The 10,000-nt window shown below is 44.2% G+C and overlaps 1 pseudogene; it reads right to left on the reverse strand.

The window, feature by feature from the left end:
- Nucleotides 1–10,000, reverse strand: part of LOC123742547 (paired box protein Pax-5-like) — a 64,595-nt pseudogene that overhangs the window by 28,726 nt on the left and 25,869 nt on the right.

Consider the following 10,000-nt stretch of genomic DNA (forward strand, 5'->3'; position numbering starts at 1 on the left):
CAGGCGTCTTTCTAGAGCTACGACCTGAAGATCTCTGACGTCATCATGATTTAACCTTTGTTTTTTCAGAGTGTACTGTACGTTATGTAGTAAGAGGTTAGTAGCCCATGTGCCTCGCCCTAATCATTTGGTCTATTTTCACCTCTTTATTTCACCTACTGTTCTGACTTGGTGGTACGCATGTAGCCTGTAGCCTGTTTTAGAGAAATGTAATCATCGAATATTGTAAGAGCTTTAAATGTCTGCTTATATGCCCCCTTTATTTACCCTACGGTTCTGACTTGGTGTACAGGTGAGAACACTGTAAGAACGTCCCATGTTCTGAATTCTGTCGCTGTACATTTCAAAAGTGCTGAACAAATAGTTATATTGACTACGTCCGTCCTAGCTCGCTCGTTAAATGTCTTAACCGAAATTACGGATTGCCTCTTATCCGCTCGTCGTCCCCTTATGCCATAGTTTGTACATCTCACTTGTCAGTAGAAACCACATTTGTTTTAAGCAAGTCAGCCATATCAGATATGTTTTTTTTAAAGGCAGTAATGAGGCTGAATTAACTGTTTCCCCTGCCAGACAAGGTTCCGCCCGATAGCCAGGTGTAGCAGTAGTAAGGTGTTGGGACTCTACTGTTGGGACAGCTTTATGTAGGCCCTTAGTGGGCACCGCTTCTCACCGTTATAGTGCAATTCATGTATTGTTTAGTGTCATTAGAATCCCATCAGAATAACTTCCTCATTAGAACCCCATCAGAATAACTGCCTCATTAGAACCCCCATCAGAATAACTGCCTCATTAGAACCCCATCAGAATAACTGCCTCATTAGAACCCCATCAGAATAACTTCCTCATTAGAACCCCATCAGAATAACTGCCTCATTAGAACCCCCATCAGAATAACTGCCTCATTAGAACCCCCATCAGAATAACTGCCTCATTAGAACCCCATCACAATAACTGCCTCATTAGAACCCCCATCAGAATAACTGCCTCATTAGAACCCCCATCAGAATAACTGCCTCATTAGAACCCCCATCAGAATAACTGCCTCATTAGAACCCCCATCAGAATAACTGCCTCATTAGAACCCCCATCAGAATAACTGCCTCATTAGAACCCCCATCAGAATAACTGCCTCATTAGAACCCCCATCAGAATAACTGCCTCATTAGAACCCCCATCAGAATAACTGCCTCATTAGAACCCCATCAGAATAACTGCCTCATTAGAATCCCATCAGAATAACTGCCTCATTAGAATCCCATCAGAATAACTGCCTCATTAGAACCCCCATCAGAATAACTGCCTCATTAGAATCCCATCAGAATAACTGCCTCATTAGAATCCCATCAGAATAACTGCCTCATTAGAACCCCCATCAGAATAACTGCCTCATTAGAACCCCCATCAAAATAACTGCCTCATTAGAATCCCATTAGAACCAAACATTTTAACGGGTTTAACTCCATTGCGTCCATATCTAGTGTTGATATCGTGGACGATCAGTCCTTGTCTCCATACCCCCCTGAATACGAGAGGTTACATTTCTCAGCCTCATCACTCAGTTGTAATGATGGTTGTCCACAAAGTGACAGCGGTGATCAGCTATAGATTTCACGTCTGGGGGAAACAGAGTCCGCTCATCTGGTTTATGATGTGGGGGGGGAATGACCCCTTCTATCTGTGTGTGTGTGTGTGTGTGTGTGTGTGTGTGTGTGTGTGTGTGTGTGTGTGTGTGTTCACTGACTCTTAAACACCCCTGTGTTCATCAACAACACAATCACTGGACTGTGACCGTCCAAATAGGAGATTGCCTTTTACACTCCCTCTACCACCCTCTCTATCTACCCACTACACTCCCTCTACCACTCTATCTACCCTGAACACTCCCTCTACCACCCTCTCTATCTACCCACTACACTCCCTCTACCACCTCTATCTACCCACTACACTCCCTCTTCCACCCTCTCTATCTACCCTGAACACTCCCTCTACCACCCTCTCTATCTACCCTGAACACTCCCTCTACCACCCTCTCTATCTACCCTGAACACTCCCTCTACCACCCTCTCTATCTACCCTGAACACTCCATCTACCACCCTCTCTATCTACCCTGAACACTCCCTCTACCACCCTCTCTATCTACCCTGAACACTCCCTCTACCACCCTCTCTATCTACCCTGAACACTCCCTCTACCACCCTCTCTATCTACCCTGAACACTCCCCTCTACACCCTCTCTATCTACCCTGAACACTCCATCTACCACCCTCTCTATCTACCCTGAACACTCCCTCTACCACCCTCTCTATCTACCCTGAACACTCCCTCTACCACCCTCTCTATCTACCCTGAACACTCCCTCTACCACCCTCCTATCTACCCAACACTCCCTCTACCACCCTCTCTATCTACCCACTACACTCCCTCTACCACCCTCTCTATCTACCCACTACACTCCCTCTACCACCCCTCTCTATCTACCCTGAACACTCCCCCTACCACCCTCTCTTCTACCTCCATCCCTCCCTCTGTTTCTCCCTCCCTCCCTCCCTCCCTCCCTCCCTCCTCCCTCCCTCCCTCCCTCCTCCCTCCTCCCTCCCTCTCTCTTTTCTTCCCTCCCTCTCTCTCTTACCCTGTACACTATACACTACCTCTATGTGTGTGTGTGTATGTGTGTGTGTGTGTGTGTGTGTGCGTGTGTGTGTGTGTTTGCGCGTGTGTGCGTGTGTGTGCATGCATATGTGTGTGTGTGTGTGTGTGTGTGTGTGTGTGTGTGTGTGTGTGTGTGTGTGTGTGTGTGTGTGTGTGTGTGTGTGTGTGTGTGTGTGTGTGTGTGTAGGGGATGTATATGAGGCAGTAGGTAATTGGTGATGATGAGGTTCTGGCTCAGCTTGCAGTGACAGTAGACTAAGGAAGATGGATCATTCTCATTCTCAGCTGTAAATGACTGACACACACACACACACACACACGCATGCAAGCAGAAATGCACACACACGGACACACAAAAGCATGCATGCACACACGTGCAGATGCAAACACACACACACACACTCCTTCTGGCCTGTAAATGTTGTCAATTTCACAACTCATAGTCCCATCAACCCTGATCAGAGACAGACAGACAGACAGACAGACAGACAGACAGACAGACAGACAGACAGACAGACAGACAGACAGACAGACAGACAGACAGACAGACAGACAGACAGACAGACAGACAGACAGACAGACAGCAGACGTCAGGCAGACAGACAGACAGACAGACAGACAGACAGACAGACAGACAGACAGACAGACAGACAGAAAGACAGACGGAGACACACAGCAGCACACAGACGAAGACAGACAGGTCAGGCAGGGCTGGTTGGTTGGTTGGTAGATGGACAGACAGAGGCTATGATGTCCAGATATCACATCAATAACCAGCTGAGGCCTAATCGGCTAACACACACACACACACACACACACACACACACACACACACACACACACACCTCATTTCCACTTGGCCCAGACGCTTTATTTGCATAATAGTATTTCCTCTCCTTTCCATCCCCCCCATCCCAGCCTTCTCTCTCTCTCTCCTCTCTCTCTGTCTCTTTCTCTTCCACACCCACCCTCTCTCTCTGTCTCTCCCTTCATCTCTCTCTCTCTCTCATCTCTGATTGGAAAAAGGGAACACTAAACAAATATAAATCACAAACTGAGACGGCAGTGGGGGGGAAGGAATTCATCTGTGTGAAAACTGAGAGTGGCAGTGGGGGAAGGAATTCATCTGTGTGAAAACTGAGAGTGGCAGTGGGGGGAAGGAATTAATCTGTGTGAAAACTGAGAGTGGCAGTGGGGGGGAAGGAATTCATCTGTGTGAAAACTGAGAGTGGCAGTGGGGGGGGGAGGAATTCATCTGTGTGAAAACTGAGAGTGGCTGTGGGGGGGAAGGAATTCATCTGTGTGAAAACTGAGAGTGGCAGTGGGGGGGAAGGAATTAATCTGTGTGAAAACTGAGACCGGCAGTGGGGGGAAGGAATTCATCTGTGTGAAAACTGAGTGGCAGTGGGGGGAAGGAATTCATCTGTGTGAAAACTGAGACCGGCAGTGGGGGGGAAGGAATTCATCTGTGTGAAAACTGAGAGTGGCAGTGGGGGGAAGGAATTCATCTGTGTGAAAACTGAGAGTGGCAGTGGGGAAGGAATTAATCTGTGTGAAAACTGAGACCCCGGCAGTGGGGGGGAAGGAATTCATCTGTGTGAAAACTGAGAGTGGCAGTGGGGGGGAAGGAATTCATCTGTGTGGAAAACTGAGAGTGGCAGTGGGGGGAAGGAATTCATCTGTGTGAAAACTGGGAGAGTGGCAGTGGGGGGGAAGGGATTATCTGTGTGAAAACTGAGAGTGGCAGTGGGGGGAAGGAATTCATCTGTGTGAAAACTGAGAGTGGCAGTGGGGGGAAGGAATTCATCTGTGTGAAAACTGAGAGTGGCGTGGGGGGAAGGAATTCATCTGTGTGAAAACTGAGAGTGGCAGTGGGGGGGAAGGAATTCATCTGTGTGAAAACTGAGAGTGGCAGTGGGGGAAGGAATTAATCTGTGTGAAAACTGAGAGTGGCTGTGGGGGGGGGGAGGAATTCATCTGTGTGAAAACTGAGAGTGGCAGGGGGGGGAAGGAATTAATCTGTGAAAACTGAGAGTGGCTGTGGGGGGGAAGGATTCATCTGTGTGAAAACTGAGAGTGGCAGTGGGGGGAAGGAATTCATCTGTGTGAAAACTGAGAGTGGCAGTGGGGGGGAAGGAATTCATCTGTGTGAAAACTGAGAGTGGCAGTGGGGAAGATATTTATAAAGCGCACATTCGGGCCAGTGTACAGTTCTCTCCACAGGGGTAGGAACACAAAGGTCCTCCCTCTCACCGCTGATCATGTCTGAGCCCACTTTCCCTACCTTTTAACTAAGGGGGGAGGGAGGAGGAGAGGGAGGAGGAGAGGGAGGAGGAGGAGGAGAGGGAGGAGGAGGAGGAGGAGAGGGAGGAGGGAGGAGAGGAGGAGGAGGAAGAGGGAGGGAGGTGGAAGAGGAGAGGGAGGGAGGAGGGAGGAAGAGGAGAGGGAGGAGGAGGAAGAGAGGTACAGCTGTCACTCCCTTCTTTTGGCTGTTAACACATCTTCCTGTTCTCTCTCTCTCTCTCTCTCGATCTCCCTCTTCTCTCTCGGTCTCCCTGTTTCTCTCTCTCTCCTCCTTTCCTCCCTCTCCTCTCTCTCCCCTCTCTCGATCTTCTGTTTCTCTCTCTCTCTTCCTCTCTCCTTCCCTTCTCTCTCTCTCTCTCTCTCTCTCTCTCTTTCTCACTCTCTCTGTTCTGATTTATCACCTGAGTAATGGGAAGGGAAATTCTAATGAACTCTGTCTGACAGTCACACACACACACACACACACACACACACACACACACACACACACACACACACACACACACACACACACACACACACACACACACAGCCCCCCTGTGAAGACACTAATGAATACAGGGCCTCAATAGACTAGAGAGATGGAGGGGATGACAGAGATGATATGTGGAGAGGGAGAACAGGAAAGGTAGATCCATGTACGGGTGCATGGGTGTACAGTATCTTACAAAAGTATTCATCCTCGTTGGCGGGTTTTTTTTCTCCTATTTTATTGCACTACAACCTGTAATTTAACTTGATTTTCATTTTGTATGTCATGTAACGGACGTATACAAAATAGTCCAAATTCGTGAAGTGGAATGAAAAAAAAGGTACTTATTTCAAAAGATTCGAAAGAATAAAAAACGGAAAAGTGGTGAGTGCGTATGTATTCCCCCCTTTGCTATGAAGACCTTAAATAAGATCTGGTGCAGCCAATTACCTTCAGAAGTCACATAATTAGTTAAATTAAGTCCACCTGTGTGCAATCTAAGTGTCACATGATCTGTCACATGATCTCAGTATATACACACCTGTTCTGAAAGGCCCCAGAGTCTGCAACACCACAAAGCAAGGGACCACCAAGCAAGCTGCACCATGAAGACCAAGGAGCTCTCCAAACAGGTCAAGGGATAAAGTTGTGGAGAAGTACAGATCAGGGTTGAGATATAAAAAAAAATATCTGAAACTTTGAACATCCCACGGAGCAACGTTAAAAGAGAGGGCCACCAACCAAAACTCAGGGACCTGGCAAGGAGGGCATTAATCAGAGAGGCAACAAAGAGACCAAAGATAACCCTGAAGGAGCTGCAAAGCTCCACAGAGGAGATGGAGTATCTGTCCATAGGACCACTTTAAGCCAGAGCTGGGCTTCACGGAAGAGGGGCCAGAAAAAAAAGCCATTGCTTAATTAAAAATAAGCAAACACGTTTGGTGTTCGCCAAAAGACATGTGGAGACTCCCAAACATATGGAAGAAGGTACTCTGGTCAGATGAGACTAAAATTGGGCTTTTGTGTCACGTCCTGGCCAGTATAAGGGTTAATTGTCATTGTAGTTTGGTCAGGACGTGGCAGAGGGTATTTGGTTTATGTGGTTCGGGGTGGTGTTTTTGTAGTAAGGGCATTTGATTTAAGTATTCCGGGGTTTTTGGGCACTGTTTGAGATTCATGTAATTCTATGTTTAGTCTAGGTAGTCTGGTTCTATGTTTAGTTAATTGAGTGGGGACTCTCAATTGAAGGCAGGTGTGGTCTATTTGCCTTTGATTGAGAGTCCCATATATTAGGTGTGTTTGTGTTTGTCATTTGTGGGTATTGTTTCTGTTCAGTGTGATGTGCTGTCATTACGGTTTAGCTGTCGGTATTTTCTTGTTTTTGTAGTGTTCCAGTCATCATTTTTAAAATTAAAATTGTGAACACTAACTCTGCTGCATCTTGGTCCACTTCCCTTTCTGAAGACAGCTGTGACATTTTGACCATCAAGGAAAACGCTATGTCTGGCGCAAACCCAACACCTCTCATCACCCTGAGAACACCATCCCCACAGTGAAGCATGGTGGTGGCAGCATCATGCTGTGGGGGATGTTTTTCATTGGCAGGGACTGGGAAACTGGTCAGAATTGAAGGAATGATGGATGGTGCTAAATATAGGGACAGTATTGAGGGAAACCTGTTTCAGTCTTCAGAGATTTGAGACTGGGACGGAGGTTCACCTTCCAGCAGAACAGTGACCCTAAGCATACTGCTAAAGCAACACTCGAGTGGTTTAAGGGGAAACATTTAAATGTCTTGGAATGGCCTAGTCAAAGCTCAGACCTCAATCCAATTGAGAATCTGTGGTATGACTTAAAGATTTCTGTACTGTGTGTGTGTGTGTGTGTGTGTGTGTGTGTGTGTGTGTGTGTGTGTGTGTGTGTGTGTGTGTCCAACAAGCTCTCACAATCTCACTGCAGAATTAGACGTTCTCTCAATGTTACATTTATAACGTTAAGGGTTAAGTTTAGTCACTCATTATGAATGGTTAAGGTAAGGGTTAAGTTTAGTCACTCATTATGAATGGTTAAGTTAAGGGTTAAGTTTAGTCACTCATTATGAATGGTTAAGGTAAGGGTTAAGTTTAGTCACTCATTATGAATGGTTAAGTTAAGGGTTAAGTTTAGTCACTCATTATGAATGGTTAAGTTAAGGGTTTAGTTTAGTCACTCATTATGAATGGTTAAGGTAAGGGTTACGTTTAGTCACTCATTATGAATGGTTAAGTTAAGGGTTGTTTAGTCACTCATTATGAATGGTTAAGTTAAGGGTTAAGTTTAGTCACTCATTATGAATGGTTAAGGTAAGGGTTAAGTTTAGTCCTCATTATGAATGGGTTAAGGGTTAAGTTTAGTCACTCATTATGAATGGTTAAGGTAAGGGTTAAGTTTAGTCACTCATTATGAATGGTTAAGTTAAGGGTTAAGTTTAGTCACTCATTATGAATGGTTAAGGTAAGGGTTAAGTTTAGTCACTCATTATGAATGGTTAAGTTAAGGGTTAAGTTTAGTCACTCATTATGAATGGTTAAGGTAAGGGTTAAGTTTAGTCACTCATTGTGAATGGTTAAGTTAAGGGTTAAGTTTAGTCACTCATTATGAATGGTTAAGGTAAGGGTTAAGTTTAGTCACTCATTATGAATGGTTAAGTTAAAGGTTAAGTTTAGTCACTCATTATGAATGGTTGAGGTAAGGGTTAAGTTTAGTCACTCATTATGAATGGTTAAGGTAAGGGTTAAGTTTAGTCACTCATTATGAATGGTTAAGGTAAGGGTTAAGTTTAGTCACTCATTATGAATGGTTAAGTTTAGTCACTCATTATGAATGGTTAAGTTAAGGGTTAAGTTTAGTCACTCATTATGAATGGTTAAGTTAAGGGTTAAGTTTAGTCACTCATTATGAATGGTTAAGGTAAGGGTTAAGTTTAGTCACTCATTATGAATGGTTAAGTTAAGGGTTAAGTTTAGTCACTCATTATGAATGGTTGAGGTAAGGGTTAAGTTTAGTCACTCATTATGAATGGTTAAGGTAAGGGGGTTAAGTTTAGTCTCATTATGAATGGTTAAGTTAAGGGGTTAAGTTTAGTCACTCATTATGAATGGTTAAGGTAAGGGTTAAGTTTAGTCACTCATTATGAATGGTTAAGTTAAGGGTTAAGTTTAGTCATCATTATGAATGGTTAAGGTAAGGGTTGAAGTTTAGTCACTCATTATGAATGGTTGTTAAGGGTTAAGTTTAATCACTCATTATGAATGGTTAATAAAGGTTGTTTAGTCACTCATTATGAATGGTTAAGTTAAGGGTTAAGTTTAGTCCACTCATTATGAATGGTTAAGGTAAGGGTTAAGTTTAGTCACTCATTATGAATGGTTAAGGCAAGGGTTAAGTTTAATCACTCATTATGAATGGTTAAGGTAAGGGTTAAGTTTAGTCACTCATTATGAATAGGTTAAGGGTTAAGTTTAGTCACTCATTATGAATGGTTAGGTTAAGGGTTATGGGTTAAGAGTTAAGGGTTTGGGTTAAGAGTTGGGTTGGGTTAGAGAAGTTGGGTTAGGCGTTGTTAAGAGTTAAGGTTAGGGTTTGGTTAAGAGTTAGGGTTAAGGGTTAAGAGTTAAGGGTTAAGGGTTAAGAGTTGGTTAAGAGTTAAAGGTTAGGTAAGGGTTAAGAGTTAAGGTTAAGTTGAGGGTTGGCGTTGGTTATAGGTTGGGTTAAGGGTTGGGTTGGTTAAGAGTTATGGGTTGGTTGGAGTGGGTTGGGTTTTGAGTTGGGTTAGAGTTGGTTGGGTTGGGTGGGTTAAGGTTGTTGGGTTAAGAGTTAAGGGGTTAGGGTTAGGGTAGGTTAGGGGTTAAGAGTTAAGGGTTGGGGTAAGGGTTAGGGTTAAGAGTTAAGGGTTAAGGGTTATGGGTTAGGTTCGGAGTTAAGGGTTAAGGGTGTTAAGGGTTAGGGTTATAGGTTATGGGTTAAGGGTTAAGGGTTACTGGGTTATGGGTTAAGGGTTAAGGGTGTGGACCTTCTAGGTTAAGTTAATTCTGATCCAGAAGGTCCACACTGAAAATTAGTTAAGAAAAATATTCCTCTGTCTTTCAGATTTTTGAATTTTCAATGTTCCCTGACTGTCGAGATTTAATTTGAATGACTGTTATCAAGCTGGACACAGTGAAGAGACTATAAATGGCTGTTATCCAGCTGGTCACAGTGAAGAGACTATAAATGACTGTTATCAAGCTGGACACAGTGAAGAGACTATAAAGGACTGTTATCAAGCTGGACACAGTGAAGAGACTATAAATGACTGTTATCCAGCTGGTCACAGTGTAAAGACCGTAAATATAGATCCCATTGTAATTTCTATACGGTTTTCATTTGGTTTTTAGATATTTTACTGTCGAAAACAAATAGTTCAACAACAAAAAATCTCAAACCACACGTATATTTGACACCTCTGCCTTAATTACATTTACATTTACGTATTTAGCGGACGCTCTTATCCAGAGCGACTTACATCCCAGACACTATCCCATGATGCATCA

The sequence above is a fragment of the Salmo salar genome, chromosome ssa04 (genome assembly GCF_905237065.1).
Source record: "Salmo salar chromosome ssa04, Ssal_v3.1, whole genome shotgun sequence".
NCBI classification, from domain to species: Eukaryota; Metazoa; Chordata; class Actinopteri; order Salmoniformes; family Salmonidae; genus Salmo; species Salmo salar.